Raw genomic sequence first — 12875 nt, forward strand, 5'->3', positions numbered from 1 at the left:
TGTACTTTTTATTTTTGTATGGAATACTGATTGACAATTGCTTTCATCAATTAACATGATTTACCAACACTAGAAATTGTCGAAAATATCAAATGAAGTAGTTTTACATTTCATTTGAGTTTCATAGAACAATATCTCATTTGAATTTGAATGATGTAAAAGTGATGTCATACTGATAAAAACATGTATATTAATAGACTTAAATGAACAATTTCTGAGAATGTTTGATTTCTATATAAAATATATATTGTTATAAAATCCGGAACTTGTTACTATTTCTAAAAAATATCTAACCTCAATCTTAACACTCCTACTTTGGAATGTATATCCTTTAAACAATAAATACTTTACGTTTCGCCACCATGTCTTAATATAAATTTGCGAATGATTACCCCTATTTATAAATATTACTTCCACTGAAACCACTTAAGATATCTTTAATTTCTGTAAAGCTGATGTAAGTACAAATAGATAAATTTAGATACAAATATTCTGGTATTATTTCTGTAAAAAATCTGTATTTTTAAAGCAGTATAAAGTTTTACATGTTTTATGTAACAAGATTTCTGAAAACATTACAATACAATATAATTTAGATTGACATATACTGAACACCATTTATCATACACCTTGATTAACATTGCAACTTCATTAACCTTTTGGAAGACATTTTTGATCAAATATTAATATCATTAATCATTTGAATATATACTAAACATCTTTTATCTAAACATCTTGTTTAACATTGCAACTTCGTTAGCCTTAGCGAAAACTTTTTTTTTATCAAAAATTTATATCATCCATCAACTGAATGAAAAACGTAGTAAAATCTTACTTCTAATGTATTGACAAACGTTTTATCAGTAATGATCATTTTTAATCTATATGAAAGGTTTAAAACATATTATTGTCACAGAGGAAGGCTACATCCGTTACATGCCTACAATATCAACCGCAAAAAAATATATTTATGTAGGGCATACGTCATTTGGCAGAAACCGAACGAGAGAAACCCAAAACGTATTTTGGAAACAGCAAATGTTTTCAACAATGGACAGGTGTATAATCAACATGTCAAGCGTTTTACTATGCTTCACAACCAAAAAATAGAGTGTCCGTTACCATGGCAACCACTCGTATTTTCCCACTCACATTTATTTTTGGAGCAGTATTTAGTTACCGCTTCTTCTAGGCCATTTATAGATAAAATCTGAAACCCTCATAATTTACATGTATAACGGACTCTGCCTCGTTCTTATAAAGAGCTGTACTTAAATCATCCCACGTCTAAAAGTTTGTTTAAACTGTCAGAGATCTGTCATCAACACTTCACCCTTCTTATGAATTTAATACATAGATATAGTGCACGAAACAACAATTGACAGACGTAGAAGCATAAAGATTAAACGTCTTTGTTTGCACGAGACGCCTTCAAACTAGCTATTTTGTGCCTGTCCCAAGTCAGGAGCCTCTGGCCTTTGTTAGTTTTGTATGATTTTTAATTTTAGTTTCTTGTGTATAATTCGGAGTTTAGTATGACGTCCATTATCACTGTACTAGTATACATATTTTTAATGGGCCAGCTGAAGGACAACTACGGGTGCGGGAGTTTCTCGCTACATTGAAGACCCATTGGTGGCCTTCTGTTGTTGTCTGCTCTATGGTCGGGTTGTTGTTGCTTTGACACATTCCCCATTTACTTTCTCAATTTTATTTGACAAGTATTCAATGATAGCATATTTTAATTTATATACTCGTGAACAAATCCTTTTCATTGATAAATTTTCCACTTGAAAAGAAGATATATTGTATCGTTGTGCATTGTTATACTATGTAATAGTTCATTGCTCCTGTGGTTAGTGTTAATAAGGATTAACTATTGAAAAAATAATAGTCTTATGATCTAAATACCACAATAAGAATAATTGTTTTTATTTCTAGGAATTGGCAATGGTTTAAATAAAAAGCAGTCTAAACTATACACGAAACGAATTGAATCATTAAAAGGTAAGTTGATAACACTAAAAAGAAGCAGATATACAAACCTGCTCACAAAACCATACTTTATTTTGATCTTACATTAGAAAACGCTCGCATTTTAACCTCAATTCTATGTCAAATGTCAAATTGTCATATAACAAAATGATATTATGTACAAGTTTTTAAAGGACAAATTGAATTCTTTATTTTAAAATGAACAAAGATTGATTCTTATATGTATCAAAACAATATTACATAAAGCGATTTTTCTAAAACAAATGCCTAGTTTGGGACAAATAAGTAGATTGAATTAAATTTTGGTCAATGAAAATTGAAAGATATTAAAAGGTAAATTCTAGGTAGCTTGATTTTATCGCAAATCAGTTCAAGTGCACTTGTTTGTTAGGTCTGATCTTCAGACAAATTATTTTATATCATATAATCCTAGCACGCAAATGTAACCTTTTCAAATTATTGATCAGTTCTACCATGAACTATACTGAAGGACTATCAGATCAACCTATATTGCAAAAATACATTTGTGTTAACTTTAAAACCGTTTGTTAATATTGTGGCTTAAATATTTGAATCGATATTACTGCGTTAATTGTGTCGGGGAATTATGTAGGTGTCTTGCCAAAGTTCAATTTGGCACACTTCCAAAATATACGAAAAGGGTCATCGTGAATAAATGGAACTGTGCTTTTTCAATTTTTGGCAAACACTATATATGTTAAATGTTCCCCAATAAATGTTTAATCTTTCAGAAGACCTGGATAACTTGTTTGAACATATTGAACCTGCTTTTACAAACTAACATTGACCGATTTTCTAATTGTTTGATATTTGAAAAATTACAGTATGAATTATAGGTGTCCAAACGTCCCTCAGAATCACTCAAACAAAATGTAGTGGTCCATAGATGCACTTAATGCATAAAATGGCATAAAATAATTTGGAATACTAAAATCTATCAATAGTCAACTTCCCTTAGGAGGAGTTAAAAAGTTTATAGATGTAGAGAATGATAAATTATCAACAGAGAATTTCATGGAACTTTATTCTTGTTATGTTCATTTATTCGAATGACATTTCCCGAAAATCAATTCTCAAGGTAGTTTAGAAACAACAACAGTAGTTTAGTAGTGTTCAAAGCCCGTTAACGGTTGAGAAAAGACAAACCAAGGTAGTAGATAAAAACCTCAAAAATACTGAGGGAATTGCATGAACTCAATTGCAATAAAAGAGCGATGCCAGATTTGTCGACCGTGTTGAATGCATTATACTCTAATACTGTGGATTCATTTATTTTCGTGGGCACTAGTTTTCGTGAATTGAGGAAAACTTGCATTTTCGTGTATATTTAATTTCGTGGTTTAAATGGCATACATCCAAAATATACGAAAAGGGTCATCGTGAATAACTGGAACTGTGCTTTTTCAATTTTTGGCAAACACTATATATATATTAAGTGTTCCACAATAAATGTTTAATCTTTCAGAAGACCTATTTTTGACATTTTTACCTATTGTGTCTGTTTGTTTTGTTCACGCATCGTTGACAATATAATGGAAATTGATGCGACTGTCATACAAGTGAGAGGTTTAGCTAGCGATAACACCAGGTTCAATCCACCATTTTCTACATAAGAAAATGCCTGTACCAAGTCAGGAATATGACAGTTGTTATACATTCGTTTGATGTGTTTGAACGTTTGATTTTGCCATTTGATTGGGGTCTTTCCTTTTTGAATTTTCCTCGGAGTTCAGTATTTTTGTGATTTTACTTTTTATATATTTTACATACGCTACATGTCGTCATGTCGTCAGCATGTCTTTTATTTATATAAATTTGCTCATGATAACCCCTAATCATTAACGTAGCTTCCACACTTATTCCGCTTAAGTTATCTTTACTTTCTGTAAACATGATGTAAATATGTACAGATATATTTAGATTACAAATATGCTGGTACTATTTCTAACAAAAATCTATATTTATAAAGTAATATACAGTTTCATGAAACAAGATTTCTGCAAACATTACTATATAATTTAGATTGACATATACTGAACATCATTTATCTTACACCTTGCTTAACGTTGCAACTTCATTAACCTTAAGGAAAACGTTAACATTCTAGCTATAATTTAATATCTTCAATCTATATACATGTACTGAACATCTTTTACCCAAACATCTTGTGTTACATTGCAACTTCGTTTACCGTAGCGAACATTTTTTTAATCATATATATCAGCCATCAATTGAATTAAAAATGTAGTAAAATCTTACTACATGAACTAAAGTACAAATATTGACAAAATTTTAATATGTGTCATGTTTCTATATGACAGTCTTAAACATATCATTATCACAGAGGAAGGCTACATCCGTTACATGCCTGCGATATCAACCGCAAATAAAAATAGATTTATGTAGGAAATACGTCAATCGGCAGAAACCGAACGAGAAAAAAACCAAAAAGAATCTTGGGACAGCATTAGTCTACAACACTAGACAGGTGTATATTCAATATGTCAAGCGTTAAATCATACCAAGTCTAAAAGTTTAAACAATCAGTGAGAGATCTTTCATCAACACTTCACCCTTCTCATGACTTTAATGCATAGATATATGGTACAAAACAACCATTGACAGACGTAGAAGCATTCACATTAAACGTTTTTGTTTGCACGAGACTCCTTCAAACTACAAATGTAGCTTTTGACAAATTATTCAATGATATCATATTTTAATTTATTTACTCGTGAACAAATCCTTTTCATTGATAACGTTTCCACTTGAAAAGAAGATATATCATATCGTGGTTAGTGACAATAAGGGTTAATTATAGAAAAAATAATAGTCTTATGATCTAAATACCGCAATATGAATTATTGTTTTTTTATTTCTAGGAAATGGTTTAAATGAAAAGCAATGTAATCCATTTAAACCTCAAATTTAATTCTATGTCAAATGTCAAATTTCCATATAACAAAATGATATTATGTACAAGTTCATAAATGTCAAATGTTTAAATCTTTATTTTAAAATGAGCAAAGATTGATTCTTATATTCCTATCGAAGTATCAAAGCAATATTACATAAAGCGAATTTTCTAAAATGAGGGCCTAGTTTGGGACAAATAAGTAGATTGAATTAAAATTTTGATCAATGAGAATTGAAAGGTAAATTCTAGGTAGCTTGATTTTATCGCAAGCCAGTGCAAGTGCACTTGTTTGTTAGGTCTGATCTTCAGACGAATTATTTTATATCATATAATCCTAGCACGCAAATGTAACCTTTCCAAATTATTGATCAGTTCTACCATGAACTATACTGAAGGACTATCAGATTAACCTATATTGCAAAAATACATTTGTGTTAACTTTAAAACCGTTTGTTAATATTGCGTCTTAAATATTGGAATCGATATAGCTGTTTTAATTGTGTCGGGAAATTGTGTAGGTGTCTTGCCAAAGTTCAAATTGGCATACGTCCAAAATGTACGAAACGAGTCACAAATAAATGGAATTTATGGCTCAAACTGCCTTTTCAAATTTTGGCAAACACTATGTTCAGTGTTTCACAATAAATGTTTAATCTTTCAGAAGACCTGGGTAGCTTGTTGAACTTATCATATTGAACCTGTTTTTCATATTCACATTGGGCGATTTACTAATTATGTCCCACCTACGATAGTAGAGGGGCATTATGTTTTCTAGTTTGTGCGTCCGTTCGTCAGTCCGTTCGTTCGTCCGTCTGTCCCGCTTCAGGTTACAGTTTTTGATGAAGGTAGTTTTTGATGAAGTTAAAGTCTAATCGACTTCAGACTTAGAGCATATGTTCCCTATGATATGATCTTTCTAATTTTAATGCAAAATTAGAGTATTTACCCCAATTTCACGGTCCACTGAACATAGAAAATGATAGTGTGAGTGGGGGATTCGTGTACTGGGGACACATTCTTGTTTTTGTTTAGAAAAAATATGAATTACAGGTGTTTGAACGTCCCTCACAATCACCCCAAAGCAATTAATTGGTCTACAGATGAATGAATATCTGAAAACATTAGGAGCTATATGACCAAAAGTGACATAAAATGATTTGAAAAAGCAAAATTTATCTGTAGTCAACTAAGTCTAGTTAAAACCTTTATATTTGATAATTTCTAAATTAATCAACAGAGAATTGCAGGGAATTTTATGTTTTCTTGCCAGCTTCATTTATTCAAATTACATTTACCGAACATCAATGATCAAGGTAGGGTACTGATGTTCAAATCTCGTATATCGAAAAAAAAGGAGACAAGTCCAGGTAGGATCCCCCCCCCCCCCCAAAAAAAACAACAAAAAAACACAAAAAAAAAACAAAACTAAAAAAAAACAAACAAACCAAAAAAAACCTGATGGAATTGCATGTCCTCAATAAAGGAACGATACCAGATTTGTCGACCGTGTTGAATACATAAGACTCTATTATGTCATTTTTACATATATCTGTATAGATATTAAAATCATTCCACACGTTTTGTGCGTCTTGGTCAGGTGGAAAACACGATACACTTTTCGACGAGTACTTCTGAATCTTTCAGTAATAACTAATTACTTTGAAATGTGATACGCGAATGTCTAAAGTATTGATGCATTTTGACATACATTTCGTTTACTCCATTTGTTTAAGTAGGATGAGTAAAATCTGATATTATTTTGAAGCTGAATTAGTTTATTATACGTTTGATACGTTAACTATAAGACCTATAAGATGATTGAGCTGTCCAATACGTGCAAATTTATTCTTTTGAATCCCAAGCATATTATATAAACTGATTATTGTAAGAATTTAATTAAGTTATTCAGAAAAATGCTGAAAAAATGTTCTTTCATTTTTAGAACATCTGTTGCATTCAAGCGTAAAAAGTCACCCACGGGACACAATGTGAGGCATTTGTACTCGATTGCTGCGCTGAAACGCCATAACGCATCACATTGTGACAAGCTTCCGATATTTACCGCACCCTCGAAAAATATTGCTGCATTATTCTGCTGTTGATACCGAACGTTTGGACACGGGCATGCATATGTCCGGGACACTAGATATCTTATCATATTCCTATGGATTATTAAAGCTATTATTATAACGCATTATAAATTTATTTATAGATCGGATTTCATTCATATTATCACGTACAATTTTGTCGTTACTAGTAATGGTCAATGAACACAAGTGACTTAAGATAAAAATAATACTTAACTGTTGAATTTCTGAAAACCTTATTTACATTTGCCAGAATTTATTTATTCACAATGTATAACAGTTGTAGACCAATTTTAAATTTAAAAGCATGTTTACTTTAGCGGATACAAGAAGGACTTCTTTCTTTTATACACCTTTTATGAAAATTGATATGAAAAGAATTCAGGACGCAGAAATCTAAAATTAAAAGGAAATATAGCTTGTTTTCAAATTATACCAGGGAATTTGGGTTTTTATCAATCCTACTGCTACAAATTATTTTACCGATGGTTTCAGTAAAACAAATTTTTAATCCAACATGTAATTTGTAGTTCGTTTCTGTGTGTGTTACCTTTTAACGTTGTGTTTCCGTTGTGTCGTTTGCTTTCTCTTATTTTTGAGTGTGAATTCACATTACTATAAGACGTGTCACGGTACTTATCTATCCCAAACCCAAATTGGTTTTGATGTTATATTTGTTATTCTCATAGGATTTTGTCTAATGCTTAGTCCGTTTCTGTGTGTGATACATTTTAATGTTGTGTCGTTGTACTCCTCTTATATTTAATGCGTTTCCCTCAGTTTCAGTTTGTTACCCCGTTTTTGTTTTTTGTCCATGGATTTATGAGTTTTGAACAGCGGTATACTACTGTTGCCTTTATTTGTAGCAAACATTTTCTTCTTTTTTTCGGCATGAAAATGTACACATAATATGAATGATCATATAGCCCATACTGTTATAATAGTAACATGAGTAATAACAGTGATATGAGTAATAACAGTGATATGAGTAATAACAGTGACATGAGTAATAACAGTGACATGAGTAATAACAGTGACATGAGTTATAATAGTTTTACCAGAAAACAAATATGTTCCAAAGACAATTAAAAACACTTGACCAATTATCTATATACATCACTTTTGAAAAAAAGATATTGTTTTCCGGTACTACGAATTGGGACAATACATAGATTAAATGATGTGTTTATCTATACATTTGGTGTGTTTGAGCTTTTAATTTTGCCATTTGATTACGTACTTTCCGTTTTGAATTTTCCTTGGAGTTAAGTATTTTTATGATTTTACGATTCCATCGGGTTTAGTTTGTATCCCGGAATTGTTTTCTCTTAACTAATTTATGAATTTTGAACACCGCGGTATACAACTGTTGCCTTTATTAAAAAGTAGATTAAAAAGTAATTAATTTAGCTGATATAGGCAAGACAGGAATTCCTTTTGATTGAGATACAAAGTATTTAAAAAGCAATAATCATGGTTGGACTGATGCTTCTATCTTGTAAGACAAATGATCTGTGTTTGAAAATAAATGAAGAATAGTAAAAAAGATAATTTTCTTTCACATAAAATTTTAGCTCAGATTGAACCAAAATAGATATTAATTGAACCGTAACATTCTAATGTTGGCCATAATTATTATAAGGCTAAATTCAACATATTTTGGCTATCTTTCAAATTTTTTCCATATAGTTGATATGACATGAACTCCTACCAAGAAAATCAATGTCATCGGATAATTAGTATGACTGAAATAAATATATTGAACAAAACAAAACCTTGTTTAATTGGCAAAGGATAATGACTTGATGACTGAAAAACGTCCAGTAACAATTTATAACATATATGAATGATCAGATATGTGAAATATATGTCAACATGAAAGCAGTCTAACGATACTTAGACGGAAAAACAATACATGCATTTTAAGGACTCAAAAATGTAGATGTATCAGAAATGAAGACTTCTTCTTGTTGCAGTTTTTTCTTTCTTTCATATAAATCGATTTCATATTCAAAGAAGTGGATACAAAAAGTATTTAAATAATGAAATTGCACTATTTTGTTACATTTGTTACAAGTTGTGAATGAGTGTTTAATCTAAAGAAAATTTATGTGAATCTTAATCTTGTAGAAAATACACAAAATCGATGTACTACGTATTTACTGAAATTCCACTCTCGTTCAAGATTTAAATATAGATAACCCGCAGCGAAGGTTAAGACGTATTTATAACTTTCCGAAAACGTATATTTATTAATACTAAGGTGAATTTAAATGTCATATCGAGGACAGACATATACCTTGTTCAGCTCTTAACCGTTCACAATAAAAGGTATTTGTGCAGCTGCTATACATAAGGTAAGATTATCATTGTTGTATTTCAAAAATAAATCCCCGCACTTTTTTAAATGATAAAAAATTGGTCAAGTAAAAATTTAAAGAGAAATATATGTATTGCACTGTATATTAATTTTTAAATATACATAAAATATAAAAGTGAACGTCTAAAACCTTTTATTCAATTAAGAGAGAAAGACGTAAGTAAACTAAGATTAAAAAAAGTGTACGAGGGCATCAATTACGCGTTACTTTTAGCCCCCTTCATCAACCTCACAGAAAAAATATCAACTTACAGTTTACCTCTATCTAGTGATAGCTCTACCTTTAAGAAATATAAGCGATTTGTAATGAATGTTGACTCGTAATAATATACACCTACATATCAGATTGCTGTAGATTCATTGATATTCGTTAGACACCAATTTTCATGGATTTCGTTGGTACAGAGGAACCAAGAATTTAAGTGTTCAACGAATTACAAATTTCCTAAAGGAATAAATGCCGACGTTGCCAAAACAAAGAAATTAGATATCCACGAAAATGCAAGTTTTCCTCGCTCCATGAAAGTTGGTACCAACGAAAATAATAATAAATGAATTCACAGTAGCTTAATTGCATAATAACTTAATCACCATTACCGTACGTTATTTCGAATAACCACCAGATTGTGCTTTTATTTAGTTGATGACGCCGCTATGTGTAGTTATCAAGTAGTCTGAACGTTTGAAGCTTTATCTATTTTTCCCTGTGCAATAATAGCTGCTGTATATATGATCTTTTTACCAGTTTCAGTACATCATATTTTTATGATGAGATGTATAAGATTTTTTTTAACCATAATGAGAAAGGAACAGTTTGATATTTAAATCAAATGCAAAATAGGCCATTTCGTGGTTATTGCAGTAAAAGTGAATAGGGGCAGATTTTTTTGATAAATAGTATGAAAAAACGGGAAATCCCATGCATTTTTTCAAGCAAATGTTCTCTTTCATTGAGGTTTTCCCGTATTTTTAAACCATTTTTACCTCCATTATGAAAATCTGCCCCTTATTCAACATGGCTGCAATAACCGTGAAAGGCCTATTGGAATAACTAAATTTGAACATTTTCAAAAAAGCGAAGAACACCCCGCCAACAAGAAACTTTGCCTAAGTTATAACCAAAGCCCAAATAAAAGGGACCACCTCAATCATCTGAGATATACAACATGGAATACCTCATGTACCTGTATATCTGTTTCTATATTTTGGGGGTATTTTCTTGTATGGTTGATCATCGGTTCGATACCTTTAACGTCATCAGTTTTATTGCACCAGATGCGCCTTTCGACAATAAATGTATCTTTAGTGATGTTCGAGACAAACATATTTACAATTCCAAAGCCTAATATAAACGTTGAAGAGCTGATAAAAGTACCAAAAAGAAAGCAAAACCAAGACTAGGAATCGGAGCAATGCACAAAGGAGATACATTTCTTAAAATTGAATTGATTTCGCAATTCTAAAAGAACAATATCCGTATTTTTATGCCAGTGCCGAATATCCATCAGCTCAATCACTTACGACTGGTTCACAACAAACTATTCTTAGATTCTGCGTTGATAAATTGGGAAAATATTTAGCAACTAATGTTTCAATTACCTCACGCAAATACTACCCTATTTGCTTACTCTTTTTAGATCAGGTTGGTCTGATATCTCTTCACGAATTAAAATATTCATAGTACTTTTTTTTCTTTAAACGTTTAGTTTCAAACGTTCTTGATGAAATTCAATAAATTAAAAAAGCGTTGTCTTAGTTTTATAGCAGAATTTTGTAAACATTCAAATAGCAATCCAACACTTGTATTATGTGTTTTCTAACAATTAGAGTATATATCACTTCTAAAAAATAAACTTGTAAGAATACTTGACGAAAATATTTGTCGGTTTATATAATAACCTCTTTGTAAAGTCCTTAACCTATTATACAGTGTAAGTTCATTAAAATGATTAAAGATTGGATGATTATCTGATGTAACTGTTTTAACTTGCTTTGGTCCTTTGATTAATATCAACAATATTCGAGACGAAACGAAAGGAAAGGCTATATCTGTCAACCCACATAGTTTATTATTTTTATTGGTTCGGGCAGAATTTAGACTTGCAAAAAAGAAAAAAAAACAATGTTGTAAACATGATCATTGATGTCACATTTTGCGAAGAAACAAATGAATAATTTTAAAAAGAAACATAAACAATAAGTTTTTCTAGACCTTGACCACTTATTTTCAGAGGGATTATGTACTTCGTTTTTTAAAATTTTCACACGAATCTTTAACATTTGTTATGTTGAAAGGTAATTGATTCTATGTAAATATTTCAAGTGCACACTTTTCAAACTTGATTAAGAAGATTATATTTTGTTTCTACCTTGTTTCACACCTATTCATATTTCCTCCAAAGGTATTTACAACTTAAAAGTCTCACAACACGCAGTTATGCATCTTGCAATATATTATGAATAGGAATGCATGATTTGTTTTTATAAAAGTAATATTTATAACAGCATACTTTAGCCAACATGTTCTTTATAATGCTGATAATTTAGATAGTGTGATTTGAGTATTTCTTTTTTCTCAATAGACTGGTCGATGAAGGTTTAACGCATTATGTTTTTCCCAAATATTGTATTAATTTTGTTATTAGGGATACATACTCATTTGCCATACAGATTATTGTTTGAAGCAAGAAATTTTATATTGTTTTTCTAAACCAATTTCTGTATTTTTACATTGTCGTGTCGTCCTGTACAGTTTATGAGATTTATGTGTGAAACCCACTGTAATAGACAGATACCGATATATGAGAGTAGATATCAGCGGTAATTAACAACACTGTTAAAATAAAGTATGATATATGCGGTAGGACACCTTCTTCTTCTACACAGAATTGACCTTCAAATGTTAACGTTTTAGTGTTTCCTCTACTTTATTTGGTTTCTCCTTGGATTTTGTGCCATTTACAATCAATCTACATCTTATTTGTATACGAGTGAAAGTAAATCTAGAAAAGCGCTTCGTCAGGAATATGGCAGTTGTTATCATATTGTCCGTTTCTATGTATATTGGCGTTTGCTTTTGTAGCAGGTCAATGTTTCTGTTGTTTCGTTTTGTTTCCTCTTATAGTTGATGTGTTTCCTCTCAGTTTGGTTTGTGACCTGGATTTGTTTCAGAAAAATTGAAAGATGACTTTTGAACAGCGGTATTCTACTATTGTCTTTTTTTCGGACTGTGAAATTGTAAGCTTTACAAATGAAGACTTGAAGTTATGTTTGGTCTCCGAGGGTCAAATGGCAGTGTATGGGTAGTTGATTTGATTAAAAATCCGATATTAACCAACGCTTCTCGTTTTGGGGATGACCGCCCAGTCTATACACAGTGCCATGAATTGTTTGTATGGATTTCATGAAATCTTAATTGACTGCTTAAACAATGTATTGGAGTGCATACATAGCATTGCTAAAACCAGAGTAAGAT

General features: G+C 31.0%; 1 protein-coding gene across 7 annotated transcripts in view; it reads left to right on the forward strand.

Moving 5' to 3' along the window:
* The window catches only part of LOC139502867 (heat shock 70 kDa protein 12A-like), a 42368-nt gene that overhangs the window by 4331 nt on the left and 25162 nt on the right, over positions 1–12875 (forward strand). The window contains exon 2 of one of the 7 annotated variants that reach the window (XM_071292513.1): positions 4899–5069. The gene's annotated coding sequence lies outside the window, so the exon portion shown is untranslated. Of the gene's footprint in view, positions 1–1833; positions 2008–4879; positions 5070–8798; positions 9378–12875 lie in introns of those variants that run through there. The other 6 variants (XM_071292508.1, XM_071292511.1, XM_071292514.1 and 3 more) reach the window with 6 other exon arrangements.

Source organism: Mytilus edulis, chromosome 14 (genome assembly GCF_963676685.1).
Source record: "Mytilus edulis chromosome 14, xbMytEdul2.2, whole genome shotgun sequence".
In the NCBI taxonomy this organism is placed as follows: domain Eukaryota; kingdom Metazoa; phylum Mollusca; class Bivalvia; order Mytilida; family Mytilidae; genus Mytilus; species Mytilus edulis.